This window comes from Dipteris shenzhenensis, chromosome 30 (assembly GCF_047967505.1).
Source record: "Dipteris shenzhenensis isolate YYH24624 ecotype China chromosome 30, Dip_SZ_1.0, whole genome shotgun sequence".
In the NCBI taxonomy this organism is placed as follows: Eukaryota; Viridiplantae; Streptophyta; class Polypodiopsida; order Gleicheniales; family Dipteridaceae; genus Dipteris; species Dipteris shenzhenensis.
Window position 1 is genome coordinate 16,197,446 of NC_141625.1, and position 18,218 is coordinate 16,215,663.

The 18,218-nt window shown below is 43.0% G+C and overlaps 1 pseudogene; it reads left to right on the plus strand.

The window, feature by feature from the left end:
* Window positions 1-17,365: 17,365 nt before the first annotated feature.
* Window positions 17,366-17,908, plus strand: LOC147881768 (chlorophyll a-b binding protein, chloroplastic pseudogene; annotated as a pseudogene).
* The last annotated feature ends 310 nt before the right edge of the window (window positions 17,909-18,218 follow it).

Consider the following 18,218-nt stretch of genomic DNA (forward strand, 5'->3'; position numbering starts at 1 on the left):
ACAAAGAGATGAAATCGAATACACAGAGATCTATAACTCTAAAAATCCTCCACCGAATCGTGCAAGAACTGATAGGTAGGGGTTTTTGGGCATTCGGAATGCAATGGGATAGACGGTTTTGGAAACCGTGGTCTCAATAACTGGGTCCAAAACACAGACTGAAAAAAGTTTTTGGAAGCAGAGCTGTTTGTAAACTCCACCGGAGTGTGAATGATGAGAAACATAGAAGTTTTAGGACCTCCTGAGTCCACTGGAACTGACAGATCTGCAAATGGTTGCTCCAAACTTGAGTTCCAACACCCGGGCAAAAAACGCAGAAACTGACAGTGAGTCAGAAATCCAATGAAATGATCCCAAATTCAAGAATGAAGGTGTTTCTTGTGGGGGTTAAAGGTCACTGTGCCTTAACCCCAGTTATGTACAATACTCAAACACATATATAAATGAATGAAAAAGAAGATTAGGGTGGTTCTGCACCCACTAAAACTTGTGTGGCTCTCTGTCTCTCTCTCTCCTTCTTCCGTTCTTGCTTCCGTTGAGAGCACTCTCAACTGGTATCAGAGCCCGGGTGATCTAGCTGAGCGTGCGTGAATGCTTTGAAGCTCAGCAGCTCTGTGGGAGGAAGGAGAAGCTCTGTGGGAAGCTTTGTGGGTGACTTTACTTGCATCCGAGTGTGCAGAGACCTTGGAGGAACCTTTGGAAATGTCACTTTGGCTTTGCGAAGTGGTTTTGAGAGCCTGTTAAGAGCTTTCAAAGAAAAAGTCATTTTTTGAGCTTTTCCCTTTTCCGTTCGATGACAGAGACTCCATATTGACTTGTAGAGGCAACTATTGCTTGCTTTTCGTGTCCACATTCTTCAGGAGCTTGGAAACACCTTCATTCTTGAATCTGGGATCATTTCAGTGGATTTCTGACTCACTGTGTCAGTTCCTGCGTTTTTTGCCCGGGTGTTGGAACTCAAGTTTGGAGCAACCATTTGCAGATCTGTCAGTTCCGGTGGACTCAGGAGGTCCTAAAACTTCTATGTTGCTCATCATTCGCACTCCGGTGGAGTTTACAGATAGCTCTGTTTCCAAAAACGTTTTTCAGTCCGTGTGTTGGACCCAGTGATTGAGACCACGGTTTCCAAAACCGTCTGTCCCATTGCGTTCCGGACGCCCAAAAACCCCTACCTATCAGTTCTTGCGTGATTCGGTGGAGGATTTTCAGAGTTATAAATCTCTGTGTATTCGATTTCGTCTCTCTGTTATGCATTTTTCATGCTAAGGTTTTGAAACCTTAGATTTATGCCACATGGCAGTGGATAAGTGTTGACTCCCATTTCTCATTCATCGGTTGGGATTTTGGAGTTCTGGCAGAAGAGAGATATTTGCAGATTTTCTTGCTGAGTCCGATTATGCAATGGCGCCCATGTTTTGAAGCATCTCAAGTTCTATTTTCAGTAGCGCTCATTACCGTGGGACTATGATTTCTTGAGCATACCTTATGCAGATCACTCTGGTTGCAGTTTGAGCAGTGTGCGCTCATTCGTGGTATGCATTGGGTTGCAATGGATGATTTATAGGCCATTTGGATGCATTACGGTCCTTGTTGGATGCGCTGATAGGCCCAAATTGCCTTGTGGGATGCTATTTTTTATGGACGCTTTGCACATGGATGCTATTTTAAGCTAAGGGACAGCTTTGACACATTGCAGGTGATGCACTGATAGTGGTATGCTCTCTTGGATGAGACATTATTGATGCATATGCCAGTGGACAGTGTTTATGCTTGAGTCATTTGGCACTTATTGGCATTTTCTTTTGGGCCAGATTTGCTCATATGGATGCATAGTATATGCACATGAGTCAGATGCTTTGAGTTTTGAGTTTTTACTCTATTGTGGCATACACATTTGGGTGCACCTAGTATTTGGTGTGATTCTCTCTTGCAGGCACTAGCATTTGGGATTTTGCTTTATTTGCATCATGGCATCCTCTTCCATGTCTGAAAAGGAGTTTTTCAGCATTAAAAAGTTTGATGGGACAAACTTTTCTTTGTGGAAAGAACAAATAAGGGATGTGCTTATTCAAAAGAAGCAGATTAAACCCTTGGCAGGTATTGAAGCTAAGCCTGCGGATATGTCTGAGGATGATTGGAATGAGTTGGATGCATTAGCAAAGTCTACTATTAGACTTCATCTTGCAGAGTCAGTTTATTTCACAGTAGTAAATGAGCAGACTACAGAAGATTTGTGGAAGAAACTGTGTGCCACTTATGAGAAGGAAACTGCCTCTAATAAAGTTTACCTCATGAAGAGGTTGTTTGAGCTGCAGATGAAGGAAGGGGTCTCCATTGCTTCTCATTTGAATGAATTCAATATTATTTTCAGCCAGCTTCAGGCTCAGAAAATGAATTTTGATGCGGAGACTAAGGCAATATTTCTCTTATGTTCATTGCCATCCTCATGGGATACCTTCCGTACAGCTGTCAGTAACTCTGCACCTGGTGGAGTACTGAAATTTGATGATGTTGTGGGTAGCTTGTTGGCCGAGGAGATTAGACGGAAGTCTATGGATGGCAACAAGTAGGATAAAGGGGCAGATCACAGTTCAGGGGGAAGTCCCAAGAAAGAGGGAAGTCTCGTAGCAAATCCAGGGCACGGAACATTGAGTGTTACCATTGTGGCAAGAAGGGCCATATGAAAAAGGATTGCTACAAGCTGAAAAGAGAGCAAAAGGATAAGAAAAAGAATGCAAATTGGGGTGCAAATCAAAAGGAAGAGAGTCCAAGGGAGGACAAAGGAAAAGTGAAGATCGAGGAGATCAATGCACTCACACGTGATAGTGACAATGATGTTCTCTTCATGTCTAGTTTATCTGCAGAGTTGCTTACCACTTCAGATGATGCATATTCCCAGGATTGGATTTTGGATTCTGGTGCTTTATTCCATGTTACTCCCCATAGGGAATGGTTCTCCACTTATGATAGTGGAAAGACAGGTTGTGTGCATCTTGGAAATGACTATGCATGTGACATAGTGGGAGCAGGTGACATAAAGTTTTCTTTTGCAAATGGGTCTGCATTTGTTTTGAAACATGTGAGACATGTGCCTAAGCTGACCAAGAGTCTTATTTCAGTGGGTCAGTTAGATGATGCTGGTTTTCACACCACTTTTGGCTTTCAGAGTTGGAAAATTCAGAAGGGCTCTATGCTTTTGGCCAGGGGTGCCAAGTGTGGGACTTTGTATCCCTTACATGTATCAGGGGTATTTGATCATGTTGTTGCAATAACCGAGCAGCCAAGCACTTCTTTGTGGCATTGCAGGTTGGGGCACATGAGCCAGAATGGAATGAAACTCTTATGCCGTTTGGGTTATGAACCGCATTTGAGTTTCTCTGATTTTGAATTTTGTGAGCACTGTCTCTATGGGAAGCAGACTAAATCAGCCCATAAAAGAAGGGGAAAGAAAGAGTTTGAAATGCTTGATTTGGTGCATTCAGACGTATGTGGTCCCATGCCTACACGGTCATTAGGCGGGGCCGAATACTATGTGACATTCATTGATGATGCAACTAGGAAAGTGTGGGCTTATGCTATAGCTCGGAAGAGTGATGTATTCCAGGTATTTCAGAAATGGCTGGCCTTGGTTGAGAATCAGTCAGGTAGAACGCTTAAATGCCTACGGACTGACAATGGTGGAGAGTATCTCTCTCATGACTTTCAGCATTTCTGTGATACTCGTGGGATTAAGAGGGAGCTTACATCCCCTCGTACTCCAGAGCAAAATCCAGTTGCAGAAAAGATGAATCGTACCATTCAAGAAAGGTTGCAATGCATGCTTTCCAATGCAAGTCTTTCTGGTGGTTTTTGGGCTGAGGCAATGAAGACTGCAGTGCATGTGATCAATAGATCACCTAGTAAGAGTTTGGATGGTGGTATTCCTGAAGAGGCATGGAGTGGCAAGAAGCCCTCTTACTCTCATTTGCGTATATTTGGGTGTGAGGCATATGCACATGTGCCAAAAGAGCTTCGAAAGAAGCTAGATCCTAAGTCTAGGAAATGCATCTTTCTAGGTTATGGTGAAAGTGGAGAGATGGGCTATCGTCTCTGGGATCCAGAAGCAAAGAAGATCATACGCAGCCATGATGTGGTCTTCAATGAGAAGAAGATGCATAAGGCACCCATGAGGGATGTGGAAATGAGGAGAATCACTTTCCAGGATGTGAATCCACCTGCATATGTTGATAGACAGCAAGCTGTCCATGCACCAAATGTGCAAGAAATGGTGCCACCGAGTACTCCCACAGGTATACAATCAAGGGTAGATGATGGATCATCTATTGGTGGAAATGATGAGCCAAATGTGGCTGATATGCAAGTGGGACAGCAAGCTGAAATGTCCTTGAGAAGATCATCTAGAGTGTCTAGACCGCCTGATAGGTTTGTTCCAGGGGTAGACTATGTGATGCTTACTGATTGCGGGGAGCCTTCTTGCTACAAAGAGGCTATGATGCGTGAGGATCAACGCAAGTGGGAGTATGCTATGCAATCAGAGATGAGTTCACTTATGAAGAATAAGACTTGGGACTTGGTTTCTTTGCCACATGGAAAGAAAGCATTGCCATGTAAATGGGTCTACAAAATGAAGGTCACAGGTGATGATGTGCCTAGGTACAAGGCCCGATTGGTTGCTAAAGGGTTCAAGCAAGAGAAGGGTGTGGACTTTGATGAGATATTCTCTCCGGTTGTGAAGATGACCACACTTAGATGCATGCTTGGACTAGTGGCATCAGAGGATATGGAGCTTATGCAGATGGATGTCAAGACAGCTTTCTTGCATGGGGATTTGCATGAGGAAATTTACATGGTGCAGCCGGAAGGCTTTGAAGAAAAGGGCAAAGAGCATTTAGTTTGCAAGCTGAAAAAGAGTCTCTATGGTCTTAAGCAAGCACCTAGAGAATGGTATCAAAAGTTTGATGCTTTCATTCGGTCCCAGGGTTTTAGAAGGAGTGAAATTGATCACTGCCTCTACACTAAAAGGGCTAAGGATAGTAGCCTGATAATCCTGGCACTATATGTGGATGATATGCTATTGGCTAGCAAGAATACTTATGAGCTAGATGCATTAAAGGCCAAGTTGCATGAGGCCTTTGATATGAAGGATTTGGGACTTGCAGGTCATATTCTTGGTATGCGCATCACGCGTGATCAGAGTAGGAAACTCCTTTGGCTTTCACAAAAAGAGTATGTTACAAAAGTATTGCAGCGTTTCAATATGGAGGGGGGGAAGGCAGTGAGTACTCCATTGCCTCCATATGTGAAACTGAGTCATACAGATAGTCCCAAATCAGATGAGGAGAGGGCCATGATGGCCAAGGTTCCTTATGCATCAGCAGTTGGGAGTCTTATGTATGCTATGATAGCTACTAGACCAGACATTGCATTTGCAGTGGGAGTTGTTAGCCGGTATATGGCTAATCCAGGAAAGAGGCATTGGGAGGCAGTTAAGTGCATCATGAGGTACATGAAGGGTACCAAGGAGATGTGCATTTGCTTTGGTAAAGGAGACATGCGTGTACTTGGGTACACAGATTCAGACTATGCAGGGCATGTGGATAGTAGGAGATCCACTTCTGATTATGTGTTCACCTTTGCAGGTGGTGCAGTGTCGTGGATGTCTCGTGCACAGAAGTGCGTGGCTTTGTCTACCACAGAGGCTGAGTATGTTGTAGCCACAAAGGGTTGCAAGGAGGCTATATGGCTTGATCGGCTAGTGGGAGATTTGGGGATTCATACAGGTGTACCGACATTGCATAGTGATTCCATGAGTGCTATTCAGCTAGCACGGAATCCAGTCTTTCATGCAAAGACCAAACACATTGAGGTCAGGTACCATTTCATCAGGGAGGTACTTGAGGACAAGCGCATAGAGCTTGTCAAGGTTCATACAGATGATAACCCTGCAGATATGCTGACGAAGAGTCTACCTAGTCAGCGGTTTGAGTATTGTCGTGTATTGATGGGCATTGGATAGTATGCTCACTGGTTGTTCTCCTTTAAAGGCACATTGTCCTTTAAGTGGGAGGTTGTGGGGGTTAAAGGTCACTGTGCCTTAACCCCAGTTATGTACAATACTCAAACACATATATAAATGAATGAAAAAGAAGATTAGGGTGGTTCTGCACCCACCAAAACTTGTGTGGCTCTCTGTCTCTCTCTCTCCTTCTTCCGTTCTTGCTTCCGTTGAGAGCACTCTCATTTCCAAGCTCCTGAAGTGAAGTGGACACCAAAAGCAAGCAATAGTTGCCTCTACAAGTCAATACGGAGTCTCTGTCATCGAACAGAATAGGGAAAAGCTCAAAAAACGACTTTTTCTTTGAAACCACTTTACAGGCTCTCAAAACCACTTCGCAAAGCCAAAGTGACTTTTCCAAAGGTTCCTCCAAGGTCTCTACACACTTAGATGCAAGTAAAGTCACCCACAAAGCTTCCCACAGAGCTTCTCCTTCCTCCCACAGAGCTGCTGAGCTTCAAGCATTCACGCACGCTCAGCTAGATCACCCGAGCTCTGATACCAGTTGAGAGTGCTCTCAATGAAAGCAAGAACGGAAGAAGGAGAGAGAGAGAGAGAGAGAGAGAGAGCCACACAAGTTTTGGTGGGTGCAGAACCACCCTAATCTTCTTTTTCATTCATTTATATATGTGTTTGAGTATTGTACATAATCGAGATAAAGGCACAGTGACCTTTAACCCCCACAGGTATATGGCTAATCCAGAAAAGAGGCATTGGAAGGCAATTAAGTGCATCATGAGGTACAGGAAGGGTACCAAGGAGGTGTGTATCTTCTTTGGCAGAGGAGAGATGCATGTATTTGGGTACATAGATTCAGACTATGTAGGGCATGTTGATAGCAAGAGATTGCATTGGCATCGTTTAGTATGCTTCACATCCTCCACATGAAGTGTCTCTACATGATATTCTTGCACCACTACCTTGTTCCCTCCTCACTCATCTCCATTAGCACCAAGAAAAAGACCAAAGCCCACTCCTTCCACCTCACCCTTTGAGCTAGACTCCTCGGAGCTACACCCTGTCTCTTCTTCTTCTTCGGCTAACGAACTCTCTGATGTTGAAGACTCCTCCTTGAGAACTTCCTTTTGTTGCTTTTGATGTTGTAGCATACCTTCTTATCATTTCCCTACAAAATCAATTCTTCAGTATTCCACTTTTGAATAGCCTTCACCTTGTGTAGCCAAGGCCTTCCCAAAATCAATGGATAGGCAGGTGCATCTAGCTTGGTAGGAATCACTTGAAAAGTAGTCAGTACATAAATTCCACATACATCCACTTCTAGATTCTTCACAACTCCCAAGGACTTTACCCTAGCGTTGTCAGCCAATTTGGCGATAAGGAGAGGTAGTACTAGAGTATTTTAAATCAGCATCTATCATGGTCTTCTCACTCATGACATTAATCGATGCACCTCTATTAATGTAAACATTAGAAATCACTTGACCATAAATGATCAGATTAGGCATAGGCACATCATCCCCAACATCTATATCTACCTTTTGGACAACAAGATTGGCACCTTTCTTCTTTTTCTTCTTTGACACCCTTGTGCTTTGCTAGCTTTCCCCATTCTTTCTGTAGTTTTGGAGACAAAGCAAGTAATTGACCAAAGGTGATATGAGGTTCCTTTTCTTTAAGGTCGGACAACAAGTCATAGCTTCCAATGCCTTGTCCTAAAGGAAAGTATGATTGGCTAATTCTCCTTCTAGATGCCTTCTTTTTCTTACTATGGTGTTCCTCTTCTTGATGTTCCTCATCTACTTCTTCTTGCTTTCTTCTTCATCTTTTTCTTTACCACGCCCCCATTTAGCCATCATTACCTCTCTTTCCTTATCACCTAAAGAAGCTTCTATCAAGGATACTTGTTTTTCTTCTTTATTTCTCAATCTAGGACACTCAAGGCGATAGTGACCTTTTTTATTACATCCATAGCAAGTGACCCCACTCTTATCTTGAGGCCTATCCTCACTCTTTGGTGCTCTTGATGTTCCTCATCTACTTCTTCTTGCTTTCTTCTTCATCTTTTTCTTTACCATGCCCCCATTTAGCCATCATTACCTCTCTTTCCTTATCACCTAAAGAAGCTTCTATCAAGGATACTTGTTTTTCTTCTTTATTTCTCAATCTAGGACACTCAAGGCGATAGTGACCTTTTTTATTACATTCATAGCAAGTGACCCCACTCTTATCTTGAGGCCTATCCTCACTCTTTGGTGCTCTAGGTTGTATTGCATTAACTAAATGCAATTTCAAATTAGCAAACTCTACCAGATATTATGTTCTAACTCAAAGAACTTTGGTACATGAGGAGTGCCCATTACCTCCACCTTAGAAGTTGAAGTTGTTGAAGACACAAAAGAGGATTCAATCTGTAAAGAAGCTTCTTTCTTGGTTGCAATGCAAAGTTCCTCCACGTATGTTGTTGGATCTTTGCTCATTACTTTTGAGCAAAGATGAGGATCCAAAGCCCTCACAAATTTGCTCAGATTTAAGTGCTCCATCTTTGAAAGACTTTGAGGGGCCGATGATGCAGATGCCATAGCTCGCAAAGCTACCCTTTCATAGTTTGTCCATAAAGTTTCATATCAGATTGCCAACACAGATACCATCTCACCCTCTCCTTGAAAGAATTGGTCAAGGCCTCATGCCAACTCAAGGCTACACCTTCAAGAAAATCAGGAAAAATCTCTGCTCGATCCTTTATAGACCATCCAAAAAGCCAGCATCCTCGAACAAAATCCCAAAGATAAGACTCCGGGTCTTTCCCTTGGGTCCCTCGAAACACTAGAATCTTCACCATGATGAAACAAAAAAAGGAAACATCGAGATCCAAACAATATCCCAAGTAAGATCCAAACAAGCTTCGAGAGAGCCTTAGTATACCAATACCAACTTATTATGTATAACCACTTGTTGAAAAACCTCTACAATGTGATCCTCAACCAAATCTTTAAAAATAAGTGACCAACCAATACTGTGAAAGCATTGTGTGTATATGCATTCAAGAATCACCCTTCTCACAATTGGAAGTGCACATAAAAGCTTCAAAATATTGTACTCTTCTTCATTTGCATAATAGCAAAAGAAGTTGAAAACATTGAGGATCACCACTCCACTGTTATAGTAAAAAACTACCCAAAGACTCAACTCTTCTTCACACCAAGTTGCTAGTGCATAAAACAATCCCCAATCTACTATTGTGCTTGCTGATGGCATTGTCTATTCATTTACATATTCAAGAGTGCAAACATATCATGATGACCATGCGAATAGCTTGAGCATCACCTTCACAATCTTCTAGTTCTCTTAAACAGGTTGCAAGAGTCTTCTAATGAAGTTCTTCTAGGCATACTCTTTATCACATCATAAAACACATGCCTATATAGGCATAACATGCAATCCATTACACCCAAGACGTTTAGTAAGGTGGGATGAATCCAATACCAAACGTACCTGGCATCTCCACCAAAAGATGTGACATGAAGTTGGGGGTAATACAACTTCACGCACCACTTCACTTCCTACTACTTCCAATCTTAATGACAGAGATTATTATCACTGGGAAAGGGGCATTAAAAAAAATACTTTATGCCATAAGACCAAACAATACATTTCTCCCTTAGATGAGAATGAAGATGGTAACATCCCAAGTGATGTTGTACTCAAGCATAGGGAGAAGAAAAGGAGTAGTGGAGGCCATAATCGTGGCAAGCCAATCTATGCCAAAGAGAAGAGAAATATGTTGTTGAAAGAAGATCTTGTAGCTCAACATGACATGAATTGATATATATCAACCAAGCTTGGTGCCTTTTTGTTGGATACCATCTATCAATGAAACTCATCCCAACCACTGAGAACAAAGACTATCCCAATACATTTGGGTTTCGACCACCACAAGGTTGGGATCATTGCACTACATAATGTCCATGGTGGCTCAAATATTTTAGATAGCCACAATCTAGACCTTGGTATGATGGATGCGTCAATTTTACGAGCAAAAACCTATGAGCAGGTTTATCCGAGCGTGTTTTTCAAGAGATTTTTAAAAATGTTTTTCTTTAGGAAACATGGTTTTTACACTTTTATTTTCACTAGAACTAGATCCCTTTATCATAAAAATATACAGACTAGTCACTCATTCATTTTTACACAACATAATTTTCTTATTTAGAGACATCCCTTTGTACCCCTGTTATTACCTTAAAAAAGTGTATGGACATGTTTCTAAAGAAGTTTAAATTACTATAAATAAGTATTAACTTGGGCTTATATATCACTCTCATAAAATACATGTAATATTTAATACTATATATGGAAGATTTTCCAAAATATAACTTCATAGATGTGCTCAAATGGGGTGTTCTGATCAATTTGAGTGGTTGAATGACTATATTTGGACATTGGATATGAAAGTTATGTCACTTTTAAAAGTGCTGTCCAAGGTAGTTTCGCCAGCGAAACTACCTTGGGAGACTTGCTTCAAAGGGGTTTCACTGGCGAAACTACCTGGATGGCTTGCTTCAATGAGTTTTCTTTGAAGAAACTCTTTCATGAAGATAGGTTGAGAGAGGGTTTTCAATGTCACCCCCTATTAAGTAAAAGTTGTAAGAAGGATCATAAGGGAATTTTCATAGAGAAGTCTACTCTACATGTGGGTTTCTTCAAAAGCCATCCCATTATGCTCTCACCATTCCTACAGATTCACCTAAAGATTTTTGTATAAAATAGGCATTGCTATAATACTTTGCATATTTCTAAGTGAAACTATGTTTTCTTCTGATCGATTTTTGCCATATTTATGCATAGTTGGAAGCTTTTTTTTTCCTTCGCTCGGACGCTCGGAAGATTTCGCTCAGAAATGCTCGTCCCCTGGTACGATTGTTGATGGACACCATCTATAAATGAAACTCATCCCAACCTCTGGGAGCAAATATTTTCTTGTTGTGTTTGGGTTTCCATGATGGGGTAGGGGTCACTACACTAGGCATTACTTGTGTGGTTTCCAATACAACCATTGGAACCCTTGTTGATGGACTTCATCTATCAATGAAACTCATGCCAAACCTTAGGAATGCAAGATATCCATGTATGTTTGGGTCCCCACCACCACAATGTATAGTTCATTGAACTTGGAAATGCCAAGGAGGTTCAAATCTTTTTAGGCAATCGCATTCCAACACTTTGTACCCTTGTGGATGGAAAACATTGACAAAATATGAAGAGGGGAGAGGAGAAGAGTGGAGATGAGGAGAGAGGGCACAGCTAGAGAGCACACCACAAATGACTAACTGTACACTAGAATTAGTGGAAAAAATAGAATATATACAAACCCTTTTAGGGTTAGGGTTAGGGGAGCTAACCCTTTCCTTTATAGCACTCTATAAGGTTAGTGCTATGCACATATGATCACGTAATGGTGCTATGCACACATGATCACATGATGTTGAGCGTGAACTCTCAACACCTTCCCTCAAGATCAACATCATGAAGTAGGCCTTCCCTCAAGATGATGATTCTGGGGAATCGAAGAAGGACTGAGCATTACATTCCATCACACCCCTTTAATGGGAATGTCCTTCCTCTGCATCAAACCAAGAGCTAGTCGGTGTTTCTCAAATAGCTCTTTACCGAGTGGTTTGGTAAAGATATCTGCAACATTTTCTTTGCTATCACAATGCTGCAGTGTGATGTCACCAAGTAACACTCTTTCTCTGATGAAGTGCTCTCTGACATCAATGTGCTTTGTTCTGGAGTGATATACTGGATTTTTGGCTAATGCTTGAGCCGATTGATTATCACAGTATATTGTTGTTGGCTTTGACTCATCAAAGTAATCTGTTTCTGACAATAGTCTTCTGAGCCATATAGCCTCACATGCACCTGTAGTGAGTGCTCTATATTCTGCTTCAGTCGAAGACAAAGAAACAGTTGGCTGTTTGTTTGACAACCATGATATAGCACCTTGACTAAGGAAAAATGCATATCCCTGTGTCGATCTCCTGGTCTCATGATCTCCAGCATAGTCACTATCACAGTATCCATGCAACCGTGGATGACTTCCTCTGTATTCTATCCCAAATTGTCTTGTACCTCTGATGTATCTCAAGACTCTTTTGGCTGCATTCCAGTGAGACTGTTTTGGATTTGCCATAAACTGTGCTAGTGAGCTTACTGCATAACAAATATCTGGCCGTGTGATTGTCAGATATATAAGAGATCCAATGAGTTGCCTGTAGTATCTGTCATTGACTGTAGGCTTTTCTGAATCTTTAGTAAGTTTCAAACTCTGTTCCATGGGAGTGGCTGCAATCTTGCAATCTGCCATATGAAACTTCTTCAGGAGACTGTCAACATATTTGAGCTGACTCATAAATGTGCTATCTGAATCTCTCCAGAACTCAATTCCAAGACAATAGTGCATAAGTCCAAGATCTTTCATGTCGAACTCTGCAGATAAGTCTTGTTTTAGCTTTCTGATGAAGCTATCCTTGCTTCCTGTCACAATCAGATCATCTACGTACAAAAGTGCAATAGTAATATCCTCCCCTTGAACGTTGTAGTAGAGAGTATGATCTGCATTGGACTTCATGTATCCCAAATCAGCAAAATACTTGTCAATTCTGCTGTACCAACTTCTGGGTGCTTGCTTTAAGCCGTAGAGACTTTTCTTGAGATGGCAAACCTGGTTCTCTTTTCCTGGTTCAACATAACCGGCTGGTTGTTGCATGTAGACATCCTCGTCTAGATAACCATTGAGAAATGCATTCTTGACATCGAGCTGATACACATTCCATTTACTGAGTGTCGCTAGTGATATCAAGAACCGTATGGAATCCATCTTTGCTACTGGAGCATAAGTCTCATCATAATCTTGACCATATTGTTGTGCAAATCCTTTTGCAACTAATCTGGCTTTGTATCTCTGAATACTGCCATCTGGATTGTACTTCACTTTGTATACCCATTTGTTGGCTATGGCCTTCTTTCCTGGTGGAAGGTCGCATAATTCCCAAGTGTTATTTTTATACAAAGCATCCATTTCCTCATTCATTGCAGTTTGCCATTCGGGCTTATCTACTGCGTCTTCGAAGTACACTGGCTCTTCTGTAGCCATGATGGTAGTCATAAGAGCATAGTTGGTGGTTTCCACCTGAATTGCTTTGCCTTTCTGAGCATATGTCAATCTGGCTGGTGGTCTGCTTTCCCTAGTAGACCGTCTGAGCTGCTGTGACGCTGATTGGGGTGTTGCTGGCAATTCTTGCTCTTCTTCATCAACCTGTTCTGTAGATGACTGTGAAGTCGATGCTTCTATCTCCTGGGTAGGTGAGGTTTTCCATTCTGATTCCTCATCGAAGATTACATCTCTGGAGATAATGACTTTGCGGTTGATGGGATCATACAATTTGTATGCTTTACTCTCGTCACTGTAGCCAACCATGATGCATTTGCGTGACTTCGCATCCAATTTCCTGCGATGATCATCATGTATGTGGGCATATGCTATGCAACCAAATATGCGGAGATGCCCAATGCGTGGCTTCATAAGGAGTCATTCCTTGTATCGGTTCGGTAGGAAGCCGATTAAGCAAGTAGTTAGCTGTAGCTATTGCTTCTGCCCAATACTGATTCGGAAGATGCTTTTCACTAAGCATTGCTCTAGCACTGTCTGCTAAAGTCCCATTCTTCCTTTCAGCTATTGCATTTTGCTGAGGAGTATCTGCACATGTGAATTGTCTTTCGAATGCCGTGAGTTTTGCAAAAGTTCATGAAGGCTGAAGACATGTATTCACCTCCTCTGTCTGATCTCATGACCTTGATCTTTCTGCCTGTTTGGTTCTCTACCATGGCTTTAAATTCTTGAAATCTGACAAACACTTCAGATTTTTCTTTCAGAAAGTAGACCCAACAATATCTGCTGTAGTCGTCGATGAAGGTCAAGTAATAAAGTGAACCATTGATGCTGCGGGTCTGGGCATAACCCCATACATCTGTATGAATTAAATCAAGAATACCTCGTGCACGAGAGGTACTTCTGACAAAGTTGGTTCGCTTTTGTTTGCCGAAGCAGCATGCTTCACAAACCTTTCCAAGAAACTGTAGCTTCGGAATCCCAATTGCCATATTTTGATTCCTTAGATCTAACAAGTACTTGAAGTTGACATGACCATATCTCTTGTGCCATTTTGCAGATAGTGGCATCTGTTGCATTTGAGCTGACATGGCATGCTTATCTGGTACTATAGCTAGCATCCTGTACAAGCGTCCTTCCTTGACACCTTTTGCTACTAGCTGACCTCTTTTGGATTTGTCTCTGATAGTGCATTCATCACCGTCGAAGATGACTTTGTAGTTGTGTTCCGTCATTTGACCTACTGACAAGAGGTTCTTGCTGAGCTTCGGAACATAGAGCACATCTTTGACTAATCCTTTTGTACCAGTGAAATTATTCATAGGGATAACACCTGTCCCTTGAACCGGATTCGGTGTATTGTCTGCTGTATAGATGACATTCTTTTGACCTTCTAATGGCTTCATTTCTGTGAACCATTCCTGATGATTTGTCATATGAGATGATGCACCGCTGTCGATGTACCAAGGATCCTGTTCCACTTGGTCGACTTGATAGCTGAAATCCTCTTTGGGATTGAAATCAGTGTCTTGGTGCATTGTATCAGTCTGATGCAATTCCTCACTTGCAAGAAACATATTCCCATGTTCATTTGCAAAATGACTGTGACTAGAATGTCCACCACGATGATTTCCTCTTCCTCGAGAATTCCCTCGATTACTGCTGGATTGACCGCCTTGGTCATACTGCTTCTTGCAGCAATCTCTTTCATAGTGTCCAAACTTGTGACAATAGTTGCATTGAATGTTTGACACATTGGTGGATGCATTCCCTCGTCCTTGGAATCTTCCTCGGTTGGAATGATTTCCTCTTTGCTGATTTTGATGTTGCTGAGGATGCTGCTGATGCTGATGCTGATTCTGACTTTGATTTTGACCACTTTTCTGATATGATCTACCTCTGTTTCTGCCTTTGCCTCTGCTTCTGTCTGAAGCTGTGAATGCCTGATCATGAGAATGACCTTTACGTGCTTGAATGGCCTGAGTCCTGAGTTCTTCACCAAGTAGAACTGACTGAAGTTCTTCAAGTGTTGGAATTTGCCGTTGGATGGCAATACTCTGGACTAGATTCTCATATCCTTCTCCTAGTCCATTCAGGATTACTTGAACCATTTCTGCGGGATTCATAGTCTCTCCTGCTGCTGCAAGTTGATTGTTGTAGTCTTTGATGCGGAGTACATAAGCATGACCGGTTTCATTGCTGTTGCGGAAACTCTGGTTGATCTGGTTTCTCAAGGTGAGAATCCTGGATGTGTTCTTGGACTCGTAGAGAGCTGCGAACATATCCCATGCTTCTTTTGATGTCTTGACTGTGTTGAGCTGTGCTAGCATGACATCTTGCACATTCTGCTTGATCAGGTGATAGGCATACTTGTCTTTCTTATCCCATTCTGCTTGAGCTCGGGCAATGGCAGGATCTGCTACTGGTGCGGAAACTGTTTGTGTAGATGTAGATCCCGATGTAGATCCCGTTGCTGGTGCTGTGACAACAGATGGAGTAGAGCTACTGGTGGCTGGATCGGCCAATGGTCTAGGTATGGATCCATTGACATACTCCCATTTGTCCTGAAGCACAAGAATGGTCTCCATTCGGTATTTCCATGTACCGTAATTGGAGTTGTCTAACTTAGCAGATGCCTCCAGATTGAGGTTGCTAGTCGACATGGTGCAAACAATGTACTCAAAAAGTGTCCTGGAAAACTCTGTATGAATCAACTGCAAATACACTGAAGATGCCAAGTGAAATCTCTGTACCGTCGGTGAAGATAGAACTGCAATAAATAAGATCTGACCTGTATTACAAGGCTTGTGGCAATGATGCCGGGAATAGCCAAGAGGCTTTACAAGGCTGAAAAATGATGTGCACGATGCCGTGAGATAGCCAAATAGGCTTTACAATGGTGGCATGTGTGTGTGAAATCAAGTGCTATCTGCCCACTGAATCAATCTGCAATGCCTCTGAACTCTGAAGTCTGCTCACTGAACTGATGAACGTAAGATTTCAGGTAATGTAATGATGTGAAATCGGATGTGAGCGTATGGACTGACTCCGAGTAGGTACTAGTCGGGAATTTCGGGCATGGCTTAGATTGGCAACTTGGGGAATTCAAAGCGTCCCCTCTATGGCGATCTAGTCTACTCTGATCTAGATCTAAACCAACCGTCGATCGATGAAAGAACAGCAAATAATTCCTTTTCCTTTGTTCTTTTTAAGTGCTGGGTCAGATGCGTCGATGTAGAGGCAAATGTGCGTGAAGGAAGTGGTGTTGTCGGCGAGGCTCAAATGTGAGTGTAACTTGCGCCGAAATGTGCGCGTGATGTAACGAGCGCGTAGAGCACGAAAAATCGAGCGACTTTCCTTTTTGGAGCACCCTCAAATTCTTCCTGGATCAAGAGATATGACTTGATCTAGGTGGAGGGGCAAAAGGAGTGCAAATGGTGCTCAATGATGATGTGTCACTGTGAGTCACATGCAGTGATGATTTGGCACTGTGCTTAGCAAGAGGTGTGCCAGTGAAGCTCTGTGCTGAGGTGGCAGTGCTGAGGTGTCACTGATGACGTGGCACTGATGACGTGGCAATGATGACGTGCTCGGGGGGGTCACTATGTCTAAACCCTCTATATCACGTGCGTTCAAGGCCTATATTTAAAATCCCTTATCTGTAAATTTTTTCATTGATAAAATGTACCCCTTTTCTATACAAATCTGTAAATTTTTTCCAAAACTATTTTAAAAAGTCCCTTATGTATATTTATTTCTGTAAATTTTAGGAATAAAAAATATCCTTCTGTTGAACTCACGTGATAGGGTTACATATGATGAGTGACCCCCCCGAGATGACGTGGCACAAGTGACGTGGCAGATGACGTGGCACAGATGACGTGGCAGAGATGACGTGTCACTGATGACGTGGCAGTCGGTGACGTGGCAGCTGACGTGGCAGTCGGTGACGTGGCAGTGTGGATAAGGATGCCACGTGGCTGATCCTTGACCACACCTGTGTGTGTGGTGACCCTGGGTGGATAGGGTTGGTGATAAGGTAGATGCCACATGTCACAATGACGACGATCGGAATCTTTGAGATTCTGACGGAATCTCAAAGATTCCGTCTTCTTCTTCGTTGCAGCTTCGTAGATAGCGGTCGTTCGTCGCTTTGCTGAAAGCCTCAAGTCGTCGATGCGATGGAGTTTGCAGCTCTGTCCTCCTCCTCCTTGGTCGGCCAAACCTCACTCAAGCTGAGCAATGAGCTCGTTCGCAAGGTCAGCTCCAGTGATGCCCGCATCTCGATGAGGAAAACTTCGTCTAAGAAAGCCGCTCCCTCCGGCAGCATCTGGTATGGCCCTGACCGCCCACTGTACCTTGGCCCATTCTCTGGATCTCCCCCGTCTTACCTCACTGGCGAGTTCCCGGGTGACTACGGCTGGGACACGGCTGGCCTCTCTGCTGACCCTGAGACGTTTGCCAAGAATCGTGAGTTGGAGGTCATCCACGCTCGATGGGCTATGCTCAGAGCTCTTGGCTGCGTCACTCCCGAGCTCTTGGCCAAGAACGGCGTCAAATTCGGTGAAGCTGTCGTTGGAGCTGGCGGCTACTGCTGCAATTTGATCAGGTTGTCAAGCAGATGGATTTCGTGGAGGAGTCGCTTCGTTGAGGCTGAGGAGGCCGCTAGGTCCTCAAGCGTTGGTCGTCGCCGGTGGCTGCGTAGATGGCGAGTTGGTCGATAGAAGAGCCGTAGGAGATCGTTGGTCGTTGCCGGTGGCTGCGTAGATGGCGAGTTGGTCGATAGAAGAGCCGTAGGAGATGCAATGCAAAGTATTGCAGGAGCTGCGTTCTTCGAAGGAGGCTCTTCTTCAAGAAACTCTCACAAATCTCAATAGTCTCTGAAAACTCTCTTTTCTCTCCACTCAAGACACACTCAAATAAACTCTCTCAAATGACGGAAATCTCTCAAGAACACATGACGGAAATCTTCTTCCGATGGACGGAATTTTCTCTCAACGGAAGAGAATGGAACACTCAATCTCTCAATCTCTC